The sequence below is a fragment of the Carettochelys insculpta genome, chromosome 2 (genome assembly GCF_033958435.1).
Source record: "Carettochelys insculpta isolate YL-2023 chromosome 2, ASM3395843v1, whole genome shotgun sequence".
Classification (NCBI taxonomy): domain Eukaryota; kingdom Metazoa; phylum Chordata; order Testudines; family Carettochelyidae; genus Carettochelys; species Carettochelys insculpta.
Genome location: NC_134138.1, coordinates 168,815,506 through 168,833,557, shown reverse-complemented (window position 1 = coordinate 168,833,557; position 18,052 = coordinate 168,815,506).

Genomic DNA, 18,052 nt, shown 5'->3' with positions numbered 1-18,052 from the left:
CTAGAAGAGCAGGAACACCATTCCTCTTTTCTTTTGAGGAATCTTCAGCTTGAGCACAGCTAACCCTGCTCTTCTCTACTGATAACACTTCCTCCCTTCTTTACATCAATATAGTCAGCTGATGGGCAAGTTATTTCCTCCAGTCACCCAGCCTCCCTGCATGATTAATAAATTACTCAATCTGTGGTTGCTGGGGAAATAAACTGAGACCAAAGTCATCAGAGGGCTGGTACAGCTATGAGTTCTCCACACTTTCTCACAAGCAAATTAATGTGTCCCACATGAAAAAAACCCAACACAAGAAAATGTTCTTTGAAATCTTTTAACCAGCAAAGCAGTACAAGAACTGCCCAGGCTGATTTTTAAAACAATCATCTAATCCCCTGCCCCTCTGTCTAAAGATTAAATATTTGAGGCTCAAGATGCCACAATAAAATAAATAATTAAAAAAAACCCTAATAAACACGGTGGTAGAAAAGGGAACTCACCACTGGTTTATCAAGTTCCAGGCTCTTGTTCTGACCATTGGATCATCTCTCTACTATAGCTAGAGGAAAAGGAGAAAGACTGTGTGTGATTTCAAAATATTATCTTCTGAATGATGGTGACCCTAAATCATTCTTCATTTTACTGCTTAAAATACAGATGTAAGTGAAATTTATGAACCCAGATTTCCCCATTGTGATGTAAGTACAGGCATGCAATGTAGCACATACTGTCATGTGCATTGTTATTCTCTTACATTATCTAGTTTACCATAAGATTAGCTCTGTGGAAAAAATGAACTAGCTCCTAAATCACATTACTCAAATTCTGTAACAAATTATATTGATCCAGAACAATATTTTAAGCTATTGAACTGCATTTGTGCCTTAGATAATTAAAGTTCTTTTAGAGGCTGGACACATATTCAAAGCCAATATAATTTACTTTCTAACTGATTATTGATTTGATAATTTGCTCACTTAAGCCAAGCAATGCAAACAATATTAAAGGCCTTTTAATCTGCTTTCTGCAGAAAAAGAGGAGACTGAACTGGACAAACAACAAATGGTTGAGCATAGAGGTGTGGCTGAATATCTGCAGTTAAAAAAGCTACCCAACCTATTGATTTACCTCCATTGAGAGCTGCTCAGGAATTTAAAAGCTATTTTTTTTATAATAATGAAACATTTTATGGAAACAGTTCTTTTTCTACAAACTTCAACCAAAACAATTTTGGGGTTTTTGTCAGCTCACAAGGTTGGTTGCTGGAGAAACAGGCTTTACAGGGTCCATGGCCCTGGGGCAGCTGTTCCACACTGAGTGTGCCAGAGTTTTGTATCTCAGGAGTTCTAGATTCTCTTGAGACTGAGAAATCCAGCTTCTGTCAGAGTTTTCTAGGCTTCCCCTCTGATGTAGGGGGCTCTCCCATGTTTGGGATGCTATATTTTCTGCCTCCAATACCTGGATATCAGCCCATAGAATTAGGGCAGATGGCTGCTTTTTAAAAAAAAAAAACAATTTTTCCTAAATGAAAAAAATCAGAATTTCCTTTCAATGGGAAAGTGTGAAATGTCAAGTTTTTCTTCCAAACCATAGGTAGGCGTGGGTTCCCCATTTGTGATCAAAACCATCTCTGAGAAATGATTGACTAACTTGTTTAAAATGTCCAATGACAAGGATTCCATAATCTCCATTGGAAATTTATTCCAGTGCACAACCAATTTAGCAGTTAAGAAGTTTTTCCTAATGTCTAATGTAAACTGCCCTTGCTGCAATTTAAGTCTATTTTTGTCCTATCCTCAGAGGATAATGAGAACAATGCTTGTCTTTTTTCCTTGTAGTATTTCATACACTTGAACAGTCCTGTCAATACATCCCAGAATGATGTTTGTTTGTTTTTACAATGTATTACACTGGTGACTCATATACAGCTTGTGACACACAAGCTACATCTACACTAGAGCACACCTTCGAAAGAGAGTGGTCGAAAGATGCTCTTTCAAAGTGGAGCATCTACACACGTGCTGGGGTTGGCACTGTCGATGAGCACCATCAAAAGGGCCATGCGCAGCACATCTAAAGGGGCTGCCCAGGATGTGGCAAGAGAGCGGCTACGCTTGCCAGCAGCTTCTTTAAAAAGAAAGGGCCAGGAAACACTGCAAACAGGGTCACAGGGTGGCCAAGCCCTTCCAAGGCCACAGAAAGCCACTCCTTTAAGGGGCCCCTCCTCAACACCCTCAGGCTGCACAGCACGAGGCCTGCAGAGCTGTCACAAGCCCTGTAGGTACAGTGCCTGCAGGAAAGACCACAGACCAGGGGCAGCCACCTGCGGAGTGGGTGCCCTGCTGGCCACAGCACTGGTGGCCACCCAGCAGCTCCTGGCAGGGGAATCCCACCCTCAGGGCAGAAAGGGACGCCCCAGACCATGGACTCCTCCTGTCCCCACTCTGTGTGTTCTGCCAGCTCTGGAGCCACCCCACCAGCTCCAAGTGGTGAGAGCAACTCATCATGGGGGACTGTGACAATGAGTGGTGGCTCCAGAATTTCTGGATGCAGCAGCAGACGTTCCTCAAGCTCTACCAGTGGCTGTCCCCTGCCCTGAGACATCAGGACACCCGGGTGCAGTGCGCCATCCCTTTGGAGAAGAGGGTTGCGATAGCTGTCTGGAAGCTGGCCACTCCAGACAGCTACTGCTCTGTGGGACACCAATTCGGTGTGAGCAAGCCCACAGCTGGGGCCATCATGATGGAGATAAGGAGGGCCGGGCATGCACCAGCTGGGGTGAGGTGGCCCAGAGTGGGGGCCCTAGGGTGGGTCCAGAGGGGCTGGGCACACTCCGCCCACCCTCACGGGTGCCTATGTCCCGCCCCACCCCAGGTGGGTCATGTTCTAAATGCCATGCTCCTCCAGAAGGTTGTCCACATTGGGGACTCAGATGCAGCCATCACAGGCTTCACCGCACTGGGTTCCCCAATTACTTCGGACAGGACCCACATACCTATCCGTGACCCAGAGCACAGCGGAGGACAATACCTAAGCAGGAAGGGCTACCAGTCAGTGATCCTGCAGGCCATGGTAGAAACCTGGTGGTGTGGGGCCAGCTCAACTATGCCCACCAGGGGGCTGAGCACATCTTCGGCCTCTTGAAGGGGCGGTGGCACTGCCTCCTCGCCTGTCTGGATGTGGGCATCTGCTGCACACACCACAATGTCATGGAGAGTAAGGAGGAGGCCTTCATGCCAGGGTGGGCAGCTGAGGCTGGCACAGGATGGCCCTATATGGCCGCTGCCCCAGCTGCCAGGCCCACCAGGACAGAATCCGTGTGTGGGAGGCCTTGTGCCACTACTTTGACCAGGGCCTCAGTAAGCACCACCCCAGCAATCCCCAGCAGGTCTCCTGCACACCACCTCCTGCACGCCACACATCCCCCCCCCACCACTGAGCAAACAGCACACAGGGGTTTTGGAAAAATAAAACATTGTATTAAAAACTACAAAAACTGTGAGTAATGCTTATTGTTAAACAGAATGGTAGGACTAACTATTTACAGGAAGGGAGTCTAACTATATACAGGGGGAGGGGGACCTATGTGTCCCAGGTGGTGGGCCACCACTCCATGGCAGGTTGGAGGGGTGCAACCCATGCTGGCTCCAGGTCCCACAGCTTCCCCTATCTGGGGTCCTCAGAGAGACTGGGTGGGGGTGGGGAGTCCAGGGAAGTAGGGCCAGGGATTGGCCTTGGGCCAGTGGTCTGGGCCAGCAGGGTCCTCTCCCAGGGAGCTAGCAAGTGGGGCCACGATGGGAGGGGCAGTAGGTGGGGCACTGGGAGGGTTCATCCAGGTCAGTAGCTTCCAGTAGGAGGCTGCCATGTCCCTGAAAATGCCCATAAAGGCTCCCAAGGATGCCCAATTCCAGGCAGCTTCCCCCTCCCCAAAATGGAGCCAGCGTTTGGCCAACTCCACCTGGTTCCTCCATTGGCCACCTCTGCTCTGCCTCAACCAGGCCCATCCTGGTAGTGGAGGTGGCTGTCCAGGACAATGGATGAGGAGAGGCTCTCCTGGCCCTCAGACGGTGTGGCTGTGGAAATGGGGAGAAGAGAGAAAAAGGCCATGAGTACCAACCCCTGCCCCATGGCCCGTGCCTCCCTTTCCCTTGTGGGTGCCGGGTCCCTATCCCCTGCCCCCCCGCATCCATGGGTTCAGTTGCCCTGTGGGTTGCTTCTTTTTGCAGTCCACCCCGCAACCCTTCTCCTGCGGGCAGGATGTGGTGCTGTCCATGGGAGCAGGTGCTGATGGGAACTGGTGGCAATGCCAGTGTCCCAGGGCCATGGTCTTGCTAGGCCCTCATGGGCCAGGGTCTGCTGGGAGTGTGGACGTCCCCCGGTAATGGATGATGCCTCTGCCCCATGATCCAGAGCATGTGCCCTGTTGGGTACATACCTGAGGGTCCACCGCTGAGGTCAGGGGATGGCAGTCTGGCTGATGCCTGGCTGGAGGTGCGGGAGTAGAGATCTATTACTAGGTCCTCCTCCTCATTTGACCAGTCTGCTGCTGCACCCATCTCCATCTCCATCTCTGTCTTGGGTGGTGTGGGGCTGGCCAATGTTTCCCACTCCAGCTTTTTGCTCAGCTGCGGCTCCTCTGCCATGGTGTCCAGGATGGCTGGCAGGAAGGAAGAGTCCCAGGAGCTCAGGATGCTCCTGAGTTCCCTGTAATAGGGGCAAGTGGTGGGGGCAGCCCCCAGCCGGCTGGCCATGTTCCGAGCCCAGGCATAACCCTGCCACTACTCCTTGACCTTGCTTCTCATTTGGTCCAGAGGGCAGGCAGGGCGACCCCAGGTGGTCAGGCCCTCGGCCAGTTGGGTGAAGGTGGCCACATTCCATCACTTGCTCCCCATCACTGGGAGGACCTTATCCTCATGCCACAGCCCCAGCAGGTCCTGGAGCTCGGTCTCACTCCAGAAGGGGCTGGATTTCTTCCCCACCAGCTGGACCCTTGGGAGCCCTGGGTTTGCTCAGAGGGGGGGCCCTGGGGCCCCTGACCTGCCTGGCTGGTGACCATCTCAAGCAGGGGGCTGCTGGGGGTCACACTGAGGCATGCAGGGGCAGCATGTGTACCAGCTGCTGCCTGCATGCTCTCAACTTCCTGAAACAGGGTTTCCTGGTCCATGAAGCTTTAAAAGCCGCTGTGCATACAGACCATAGAGCCCTGCAGGAGCTGGGCAGCATGTCTCCACATCCCAGCTGATTGCTTCCATGGAGGACCCTCTTTTTTCAAAATAGCGGGATGCGGATCATCTATACAAATCCTTGTTCTAAGTAAGATGCCGAAGTAGTGCCCTCTTCTTATTTTCTGTTTGGAATAGCAGTTTCAATGTCTGCAGTGCCTGGCATTGATTTCTTCTTTGAAATAGCATGCGGTGTGTGTAGATGTGACACTCACTACTTTGACGTGGGGTCAGCTCTTTTGAAGTGCAAGGCTAGTGTAGACATGGCTAATATGAACCCCAGATCCCTTTCCAACTACTCCTTCCCATTTTGTATGTGTGCAACTGAGCTTTCCTAAGTAGAGTACTTTGCATTTGTCCTTATTAAATTTAACCACATTCACTTTAGACCATTTTCTCCAGATTGTTCAGATCATTTTGCATTTTAAACCTGCCCTCTAAAGCACATGCAACCTATCCTAGGTTGGTGTTGTCCACAAACTTTGTAAGTGTGCACTCTATACCATTATATAAATCATTGATAAAGATATGGAATGACAATAGGCCCAAGAATGACCACTGAGGGACCCCATGTTATAGTCCATTACAGTTTGACTTTGAATCACTGATATCTATTGTTTGGGAAAAAGTTTTGGAGGGGTAACTGTGTTAGTTTGTTTCAGCAAAGACAGTGAAGAGTCCTGTGGCACCTTAAGCGGAAACTTCATTTTGGCAGGGATATATGTCTTTACACATGTAAGTATGCCTGCCAAACTGATGTTTCCACATGCATCTGACTAAGTGGGCACCACATAACTAAAACTTATGCCCAAATGTATTGGTTAGTCTTTTTAGCACCACAAGATTCCTTGTTGTTTTCTCTGGGCACAGGTGAGTGCACAACTGGCTGGAAAACTAACTCCATCTAGGTCACATTTTCCTAGTTTGTTTATGAGAATCAGAATGACGTCAGAAAGGAAACTTACAAATGGTTGGATTTTTTTGAATTTCAACCAGCTGTGCATCCACTTGCAATGTATACAGACAATATCATCACAAAGTACTCCAAAAATGGCAAATGTACAAACAGCAGGATTCAGAAAATAGAACTTACGGGTATCTGCACTTTTAGCGCTTGTCTCCCCACATCTGCCATGGATGCGCCACTAGTTGCAGTCAACCCCTCTAGTCCTTGTGAGACACAAAGAGTAAAGGAGGTAGACAGGAGAAATTCTCACCAACTTTCCCCAGCAGTCAGCCAAATTATCTGAGCACAGATACACTGATTTTAGCTACACAATTGCCGTAGCTAGAATTGCGTATCTGTGGACGACTTGCTTTGCCGAGTGGAGACGTAGGCTTAGGATACTTGAACAAGTATGCTGTGGAAGGACATTCATGATTTATGCCATTTTCTGAAAACACTCACCTACATACTTACTTTTATGCACATAAATAAGCCCACATTGAAGCAAATGGGATTGTTCACATGAAGGAAGTTAAGCATGTATCAGAGTATTCACAGCACTGGAGCTTTAGGGTTATCTTTCCCACACCCATGACCTCCAATCTGTGAAATACAGTGCAAATATTTACTCCCTACAAAAGCTATCATCTGCAAATATACACACACAAATCTGAATATCTAATTACAAACTCTCATACCACAAGTATATAGTGGAAATCATTATCTGGGCAATTGATAAGTTTCCTGTGCATGCATCACAGAGAAATAAAAGAGAAATAATGTGTTTAAAACATTTATAAGTGCTTTAGAGAATGCAATTTTGAAATGCTAGCTCTTAATTCCCTTCATACAGCATATTAGATCAGTGATAAAATAGAGTAAGATATTTCATTTAAGATTAGTTCCATGAAGCACCTGGGAAGGTTATTTGCTCGTTTCTAACAGCAGTTCACTACACAGAGGAGGAATAAGAATTATTACTAATTCAGCATCTGAAGAACATGCAGCATGTGTTCATCTCCCAGCAGTGTGTTGTTCATTGCCATCAGCAGCTGAAGATGTTAAAGTGCAACATCTCTTTATTTAAAACTCATTGAAACTGTTTTCCCATTCAATTTGCATAAACCCAAGTACTAATGGTGACTTTTTCATGCTAAAAGTATAGTCAAAATTTGCATCGTTCACTACTAATTGTTCTACGGCCTGTATGATAGTAAAAGCCGGGGGGAATATGTATAGCCGTACTCAGTTACACCAATGGTGAAGCATGCCAAGAGGCAGGCATGCATTCTGTAGTCAAACATTGACCATTACATTGGAAAAATGTTACATATTGGGGCTCTTGTATTCAAAGGCTATATGGTGAAAAAATTTAAGGACAGGACTAGAACAAACATCTTGGCTACATCCACACGGGCAAGCTCTGTTGACAGAATCACTGTCAACAGAAAACCTCGGCAGTGCCTCTGTCTACGATAGCATCTGCACATAAAAGCAGCTTAAAAGAGCAATCCGTTCTGTCAACAGAGAGCAGCCATGCTGTCCTGCCCTCTCTCGACAGAACAGCTAACCGGAAGCTCTGCAAACAAGGCTGCCTGGAGAACTGTAAGTCCTCTCTGTTGACAGAACAGTCTACATGGGCACACTAAACACAGTGGACAGAGGTGCTATTCCTGAGTGGAAATGGGGAAAACGCTGCTGACTGAATAGCTGACTTTTGTCGACAAACTCTTGACAGAGAGCTTTAGCCATGTAGATTCTTGGAGAGCTTTTTTCAACAAAAGGGCTGCTCTGTCGACAGAAGCTGCCTATGTATATGTGGTCCTTGAGTTGTTTCTGTCAATGATTAGCTGTAATAATACTATGTACTTATATAGCAGTTTTCAAACATTATTCAGCTAGGCAGCTGCCACTTCCATTTGATGTGAGAAATCCAAGGGAACAAGTCATTATCAGCAGCATAATTAAAACCCAGGTCTTCTGCTTGACATGTGGAGGCTTAAACCTCTATCCCACAATATCAGAAACTGTTTAATGATGTGCAAATTATGGTTAATAATGTTTACATATCAGCAGCTGTGGACACTTCAATCCTTTGGATTTAATTTCCTTAATTTCATAGATGATTAAACTGAGGAATATAGGATAGGTTGTCATCTCCAAAGTCACTAGAAGTCAGCACCCAAACTGGGGCAGCATTTCTACCTATCACAGTACTTGCCAGAACAGTCACTTACAGGCAGATTTACAAAGGTATGTGGGAACCTGAAAAACAGATAGCCACATCATGAGATTTTCCTAAAGATCCAGAACAGGTTAGGCACCTAACTCCAAATGAAAAGAAAGGGAGTTATGAATGCAATGTAGTTAGACATGTCTCAAGATCCCATTAGGCGTGTATCTGCATCACTAGTTACCTGAAAACCTTGGAAGGACTGGTCCTTACTTACTTTCTTTGAACCTTAGTTCCAGAGCTGCCAATAAAACTGCAATTGCAAGTGCAAATGAGAAACCTAGTCTTACCTTATTTGCAGATACCACTGCAGTTACAGGAGCAACACAGAGATTTTCTGAGTACCCAAATAATCTTTCCAGACTACACAGTGCATAATATGAAATATTACACATCAAATCCTAAGAGGTAATGAACATTTATGAGCATCTGAAATTCCCATTGGATTCCATGCTAAGCATCTGTCAAGCTTTGGCCAGGTGCTGTGTGAAAACTTGGGGACTGTTACCTAAGCAGTCAATGTTGGAATGTAGTCAATGTACAGATGTAGGAAAATAATTTTGTCATGAAATAATATTGCCTAAGCAGTCAATGTTAACTCATGACAAAATTATTTTCCTACATCTGTTTGTAATGCAAGCAACTGTATTCAGAAGCTTACGCCACCACAATTAAAACAGTGTCTTCAGAGCTCGATGAAGTACTCTGGCCTTGTTGTAGATTGGCATGCAAGAAAGAAAAATGAGATGTAACTTGACAAGACTCCATTACTACTATACTCCGAGGCCTTGACAAGTAGCTACAGGAAGAGCTCTGGAGCCATTTCCATCCAAATCCAAATGTCAGGAAAGCAATGATACTACTATTTAAACAGAACTTAAACATTTCAAATTCACAGAGCAGCCTCATAAAAATGAATCATAGCTATTACCATCCCTAAAGAAACTTAATAGGTTTTGAGTGCTGTTTTTTTCCCTGGGGTTAAAGAAAAAAGATCAAATAGAGATTTCTCTGCATCAGACCCACAGAGAAATTATTCTTGGCCTTTAATAATAATTCTGACAGTAATTTAACATCAGTGACTGGAACATGTTCATTGAGTGTTTATCTAAAATGTTTGATGAGTGTTACTTGATTTCCATGGATATTTTTAAGAGGATAGGAGTTATGAGATGAGGGGAAGTAAACAAGAAGAAAATGTTTTGCACTCAGTATCATGTTATAAAATGGGCAGGATTGAAAAGAGTGTTAATTGGCTAATAGTGAATGTGACAGGAGAAGTTAATAAACCTTATCCACCTGCTTAGAAAGCTGTGGTCCTAGTTCAGCAGCATCTCAGAGCTTGTCTTGATATACAATGCCTCATTTCTTCTAGCTTTTGAACCTTTTGTTTTTAAGGCCTTATTACTTTTGCTAACCATTTACATTTTACATAAACTGCAAAGTGCACATACTGTCTCAAACACATTAAACTTTAACCCTCGATATAGCTATTTAATCTTATCTGTGTACTAAAAGTTCCATGGGATGCTTTGACCATCTGTGACTTTAAGCAGGAGTAGGGGAAAGGTCTCCATAGCCCTTTCAGTGTGCAACATCGTTTCACTTGGTCTCTTTGTGCCACCAGATGAGAGCTCTGTAGGTTTACATGCCAGATTGATGCACAGTATTTTGATGTATAGACATGCTTGCAGATACTCTTGAAAATGTTATCCTAAGTCTTCCTGTGTCTCAATTTCCACAATTGTAAAATGGGTCTAACCTATATCATATCTTCTCAGAGTCTTGTTGTCACTTTATACATATTAATGGAAGGTTGTATGCCAAGTCAATTAAGTCAGGACAAAACATTCGACCTCATTAAAGCAAACTATTTTGGAATATTTCCATTTTTCAATTCATTCTGAGATTCAGACTCTTTTCTCCTCAATTCAGGATGAAATAAAATTTCAGAATTTACCATTGGACAGAAATCACATTTTTCTGCCAATTTTACCTTTACCTATGTGTTTACAATGTTCTCAGTTTAGCTTTTTAAACATAAAATGTTCCATAGAATCATTATGGATAACAATTCATTCCTCGAATATGAATATGGCATTAGGAATATATTACCGACCACCTAACCAGGACAGTGATAGTGATGCTGAAATGTTAAGGGAGATTAGAGAGGCTATCAAAATAAAAAACACAGTAATAATAGGAGATTTCAATTATCCCCATATTGATTGGGTGCATGTCACCTCAGGACGGGATTCAGAGATTAAATTTCTTGATGCCTTAAATGACTGCTTCTTGGAGCAGCTAGTACAGGAATCCACAAGGGGAGAGTCGATTCTCGATCTAGTCTTGACTGGAACGCAGGATCTGGTCCAAGAGGTAACTGTTACTGGACCGCTTGGAAATAGTGACCACAATATAATAAGTTTTAATATTCCTGTGTTGGGAAGAACACCGCAGCGATCAAACACTCTGCCATTTAATTGCAAAAAGGGGAATTACACTAAAATGAGGAAGCTAGTTAAACAGAAACTAAAAGGTAGAGTAACTAAACTAAAATCCCTGGAAGCTGCATGGAAACTGTTTAAAGACACCATACTAGAGGCCCAACTCAAATGTATACCCCAAATAAAAAAACACAGTAAGAGACCTAACAAAGAACCACCATGGCTAAACAGCCATGTTAAAAAGGCAGTGAGAGAGAAAAGGGCAGCTTCTAAAAAGTGGAAGTCAAATCCTAGTGAGGAAAATAGAAAGGAACATAAACACTCCCAAATTAAGTGTCATAACGTACTAAAAAAAGCCAAACAAAGATTTTGAGGAACAGCTAGCCAAAAATTCAAAAAATGATAGTAAAATGTTTTTTAAATACATTAGAAGCAGGAAGCCCACTAAAAAAGCAGTGGGGCCCTTGGACGATAAAGATATAAAAGGAGTGATCAAGGAAGACAGTGCCATTGCGGAGCGATTAAATGATTTCTTTGCTTCAGTCTTCACGGTTGAGGATGTTACAGAGGTTCCTAAATCTGAGCCAGCCTTTTTAGGTGACAAATATGAGGAACTCTCTCAGATTGAAGTGACATTAGAGGAGGTTTTGGAGTTAATTGATAAGCTGAATAGTAACAAGTCTCCAGGACCAGACGGTATTCACCCAAGGGTTCTGAAAGAACTCAAATGTGAAATTGCGGAGTTATTAACAGTGGTTTGTAACCTATCCTTTAAATCCGCTTCGGTAGCCAGTGACTGGAAGACAGCCAATATAACGCCAATATTTAAAAAAGGCTCTAGAGGAGACCCTGGCAATTATAGACCGATAAGTTTAACATCAGTACCAGGCAAATTAGTAGAAACACTAGTAAAGAATAAAATTGCAAGGCACGTAGAAGAGCACGAATTGTTGGGCAAAAGTCAGCATGGTTTCTGCAGAGGGAAGTCGTGTCTAACTAATCTATTAGAATTCTTTGAAGGGGTTAATAAACATGCGGACAAGGGGCACCCAGTGGATATAATATACCTAGATTTCCAGAAAGCCTTTGACACGGTCCCACACCAAAGGCTTTTATGTAAATTAGGTGGTCATGGGATAGGAGGAAAGATCCTTTCATGGATCGGGAATTGGTTAAAAGACAGAAAACAAAGGGTGAGAATAAATGGTAAATTTTCACAATGGAGGAGGGCAACTAGTGGTGTTCCCCAGGGGTCAGTCCTGGGACCGATCCTGTTCAACTTGTTCATCAATGATCTAGAAAATGAGGTAAGCAGTGAGGTGGCAAAGTTTGCAGATGACACCAAGTTGTTCAGGACAGTCAAAACCAAAACAGATTGTGAAGAACTACAAAAAGATCTCAGCAAACTGAGTGATTGGGCAGCAAAATGGCAAATGAAATTTAATGTGGGTAAGTGTAAGGTAATGCATGTTGGAAAAAATAACCCAAATTACACGTACTACATGATGGGGTCAAATTTAGCTACGACAGATCAGGAAAGGGATCTTGGAGTTATAGTGGATAGTTCTCTGAGGACATCCACACAGTGTTCAGCGGCAGTTAGTAAAGCAAATAGGATGTTAGGAATTATTAAAAAAGGGATCGATAATAAGACAAAAGATATCATACTTCCCCTATATAAAACTATGGTATGCCCACATCTTGAGTACTGCGTGCAGATGTGGTCTCCTCACCTCAAAAAAGATATATTGGCATTAGAAAAGGTTCAGAAAAGGGCGACTAAGATGATTAGGGGCTTGGAACGGGTCCCATATGGGGAGAGGCTAGACAGACTGGGACTTTTCAGTTTGGAAAAGAGGTGATTGAGGGGCGATATGATAGAGGTATATAAAATCATGAATGGTGAAGAGAAAGTGAATATAGAAAAATTATTTACCTTTTCCCATAATACAAGAACTAGGGGACACCAAATGAAATTGATGGGTAGTAGGTTCAAAACTAATAAAAGGAAATTTTTCTTCACACAGCGTACAGTCAACCTGTGGAACTCCTTGCCTGAGGAGGCTGTGAAGGCCAGGACTCTATTAGGGTTTAAAAAAGAGCTTGATAAATTTTTGCAGGTTAGGTCCATAAATGGCTATTAGCCAGGGATAAAGTATGGTGCCCTGGCCTTCAGAACAAGGGCAGGAGATGGATGGCAGGAGATAAATCACTTGATCATTGTCTTCTGTTCTCCTTCTCTGGGGCACCTGGCATTGGCCACCATCGGCAGATGGGATGCTGGGCTGGATGGACCTTTGGTCTGACCCAGTATGGCCATTCTTATGTTCTTATAAAACTTAACTTGGCAGTAGACATGCTGCTTTTGAGGTGCTGCAACTTGGGCTGAGTAAGTGAGGGTGAAGACCAGAAAGCCCTCTGAAGTTTGGATGCTTGTCATCACCAACACTTCTTGCTTTGAGAAACATTAAAGAAACACGCTACACTGACGCTCCAACCTACCCTCCAGAGACTGCAGTCCCTCAAAAATGACTTCTGCTTGATTACAGTATTTCGCTTTCACGTGAAAAGCTAACTTGCAAGCATCAAAACAATTTACACCCATGAGCAGAGAAACCATTTCAAAAGTGTAATGATCAAGCCAGAAGAGAGACATGAGGGGGTCAACAAAACTTGCACAGCACCTACACACAAAATGCGTTTTGTCAACAGAAACTGTTAACAAAAAGCCATGTAGATTCTCCAGAGGGCCCTTTTGTTGACAGAGTGGATCAAAAGATCAATCCACTTTTTGGCGTAAACATGATCTTTCGACAAAGATAAGTAGACAAAGGTAAATACAGTTTTTTTGGAACATCACTTCAGAGAGTAACTTCCTTAGACAGGCACTTCTAGCGTAGACACCGCCCTTGTATTTCAGTGCTTAGACTAGACTCATATGCTACAGTTATGCTTTTAGACATAATGCTGTTGTTGACAGATTCTGTTGACAAAAAAAGCTGTGTGAATGCTCTGGTGGGTGGGGGGCTTCTCTCCACAGACAGGGCATCCACAACCATGGGCAACCATTTCTGCTGTGCTTCCAAGTACCTGTTTTGTCAAGAGAGCAGCTGGGCAGTCCAGCTGCTTTCTCGACAGAGCTCAGCATTCTCCTGATTGGCTTTTGTGTGTGGTCACACTCTGTCAACAGAAATTTTATTGTGAAATCTCTTCTGACAGTGCCTTCTACTAACAGAGCACTATAATTGTAACCATATCCCAAATATAAGAGAACAGGATGCGAATGTCAAGGAATGAAAATTACTTCACATTCACCTGCAATGCTGCTTCTTGAACCTTCTTCTGAAGTATGTGGTGTTGGACACTGTCAAAGAAAAAAATAGTGGATAAGATGAACAAAAGATCTGTAGATTTATGTAGAATCAATAGAGCAATGATTATGTGACTCAGATTCAGAAATTTGAAAACCTGTAGGGCATGATCTCTCTGGAGAAAGTCGCAGTTTAGAGAGAGTTTACCAAAATGTGCAGCACTCAGGAAAACAAGTTACTATTAAAAATTTAGGCCTAAGTTTGTTTTGCTACTATACACTCCCTCAGTTTCTCCAGACTGTTGTGTCCCTTTCAGCAGTATGATTTGTGGTGTGCTTCCTCAGGTTTCAAATCACTTTGTTAGTGTTTTTATGTAGCTTGCTGTAAAATTAGGCAGATATCTAGATGAGCTGATGTACATCTGGAAGACCTCCATATGCCCCTACAGGTTAGGAACCACTGCTCTAGCAGAATTTTTATGATAATTTTAAATAGTGCAGAAACCTACATTTTTATGTGAATGTGCTACTGTTTAATTTTAATGTATGTTTTATATTATTCAATTAAAATTCATGGACTTCCTGGGTGTTCACTGCTTTTGAAAACAATTTATGCCTTACTATTTTCTTTCATTACATCTTAAAAATAATATTTGCACAGAATTGTTGGTTAAACACAGAGAGCTTCAATGCGTGAGTTATAGTAATCATTCACTTTATGACACTTAATAAAATGTGCATATAAAGGTGCTTGACCTGTGGCCTTGTACCTCATAAGAAATAACTTGGGCACTACATTGTAACATAACTTACACTTTGTCATATCTATTGAAGGTTGTGAGGGACTGAATCTAAATACATTACGGCATTGGGCAAAATAATGACATGAAATTTAACTGGATAAAAACACATAATAGCCGTGTCTACACGTGCACGCTACTTCGAAGTAGCGGCACTAACTTCGAAATAGCGCCCGTCACGGCTACACGTGTTGGGCGCTATTTCGATGTTAACATCGACGTTAGGCGGCGAGACATCGAAGCTGCTAACCCCATGAGGGGATGGGAATAGCACCCTACTCCGACGTTCAACGTCGAAGTAGGGACCGTGTAGTTGTTGCGCGTCCCGCAACTTCGAAATAGCGGGGTCCGCCATGGCAGCCATCAGCTGAGGGGTTGAGAGACGCTCTCTCTCCAGCCCCTGCGGAGCTCTATGGTCACCGTGGGCAGCAGCCCTTAGCCCAGGGCTTCTGGCTGCTGCTGCGGCAGCTGGGGATCCATGCTGCAGGCACAGGGTCTGCAACCAGTTGTCGGCTCTGTGGATCTTGTGTTGTTTAGTGCAACTGTGTCTGGGAGGGGCCCTTTAAGGGAGCGGCTTGCTGTTGAGTCCGCCCTGTGACCCTGTCTGCAGCTGTGCCTGGCACCCTTATTTCGATGTGTGCTACTTTGGCGTGTAGACGTTCCCTCGCAGCGCCTATTTCGATGTGGTGCTGCGCATCGTCGATGTTGAACATCGACGTTGCCAGCCCTGGAGGACGTGTAGACGTTATTCATCAAAATAGCCTATTTCGATGTCGCCACATCAAAATAGGCTACTTCGATGTAGGGTTCATGTGTAGACGTAGCCAATAAGAACAGTCAGTTGGCATCCTCTTCTATGTTAGTGAGATAGGAACATTTTTCACTGCATAGGATGTACGGAAAAAGCAGAGAAACATAAACAGTTTGGTGGAGTGAGGAAACAAATTAGAGTATCAAGCACAGTTCTGTAGCGAACATTTTTTTTTTACTGCACTACACAAAAATGCAGATATTAAAAAAATAACCATCACTTAAAACATAGCCAGTATAATTCTCTTGGCCTACGGTTACACTACAGTGATCTTTTACACAAGTCACTGTTGGAAGAGAGTTCCCAAGAACTTCTGTCGACACATCACATCCACATGCAAGCCAATCAGAAAAGTGTTCCACTCTGTCGACAGAGCAGCCAGACTACCCAGCTTCTCTCTCAACAAAACAGGCAGCCAGAAGCACAGTAGACAGGGCTGCCCATTGACCTGGATGCCCTGTCTGTCAAGACAAGGCCCCCACAGAGCCTCCACACAGCTTTTTTGTTGACAGAACATGTCAATAAAAAGCATTCTTCCTCATGTGGGAGAGGCAGAAGGTTGGTAGCAGGAGAGCTGACTTTTCCTGATGTACTCTTGACAAAAAGCCTTTTTGTGTTTGGACATTCCACCAGTTTTGTTGACAAAGATTGAAAATTCCATATTTTTGTTGAAAATTTGAAATGGAAAACTTCAGTTTACAGTGTAACCCAAACTTTTCAATGTTTTGTTGATTCTTTTAAAAGACATCAGGCATTTCAGATAAATTTTTTACGTCTTCAAAAGATCTATATTTTGGCAAGAAAAGGTTTATAGAAAATTGCTAATCAGGAAGTGCAGAGACAATGCTCAAAGCATGCATTGCAGCCTGTACTGTGACAAGTCTCTTGTCACCTCCTGCGTTTTTTGCTGATTTTTATTGTGTTCCTCAGAGACTCATGGTGGCTCTTCCACTACCTTGATCCTTCCAGAGGCAAGGGTTGCCACTTACCAAGCTACACTCATCATAGGCCAGTCACAAGAAGTGGGGCAAGATCTTTTCAGATGACTCCAATAGTTCTGCTAAGGTGGCTCTCCAAGGGTAGGGTGGGGAAGCTCAGGCCCACTCACTACTCTTGGTTACAACCCAGGGACCCTAGATGGGGGGCAGCTGATGGGGCTTTTCTCCCACCCCAAACACAGCAGCCTTTCCCTGGGCCACTTCTCTCTAACACCTTCCCACTTGAACATGGCTGAGCCTCTTCTTTCTTCCCAATCTCAGTTCTCCTGCCTCTCTTCCTGGTCCTATCCTGTTTTCCTGCCCCCTGCCAGGGGAAAAACGTTTTACAGTGAAACAGAAGGCCTTAACTGGCAGCAGGTGTCTTATTAGCCTTTTTTTCTGCACACTGATTCTTAACCAGCCACAGCTGCCTGCCTTGGCTGTTGGACCACAATCTGTGAGCATAAGTGGAGAGCAAAAAGGCACTGACCTAGCTCTCAGTTTATTTGCCTAATACTAGACTCTTGTAGCATTCTGTCTGTGGTCTGTTACCAGATGTAGAATTAATTTTTTTCCACTGGTTCTTTTGTTATATATCCAGCATTAAAGAGGAGAAATCAGATAGGTAGCAATAGGTGGGAGATAAGAAAGCTGGACCAGAGTTTCACAACCAAGGGTACATGTCCCCTTGGAGGTACACCAAGATCTTCCACAGGATATATCAACTCATCTAGATATTTGCCTAGTTTTACAAGCTGCATAAAAAACTAGTAAAGTCAGCATAATCTAAAAGTTCATTCAGACACTGACTTGTTTCTACTGCCTCCTATGCTTGGTGCTGAAATGTAAGTACAATATATCTATGCCAATTCATTTATTTGATAATACAATAGTAGAAAGTCAGCAAGTTTTTGGTGATAGTCTTCTGTGATATTTTTTCATGTTCTTGTAAGTAAATAGTTTTTAAGTGAGGTGTAACTTGGTGGAATGCAAAACAAATCTGACTCCTGAAAAGCGTACAGTAATCTGGAAAGGATGAATGGTGCTTGTTTCAAGACCTCTGACCTTAGGATCACATTTCTCAATGAATGGTATGCATAACCTTAAGGTTATGTGAGAGAAGTATGGGAGTACTTAGAATTTTTTTTTTCCTGGAAGAAGGTGTACTTTATAAAAAAGGTTGAGAAACACTGAGCTGGGCAATAAAGTGTAGTCTAATATTATATTACTCTATTCAAATCTTTATGGAGAATGCTCCTAGAATCTTGGCGATTTCAGAAGAATTCCATTTGTTTTTTCTGTCATATGCCATTAAAAT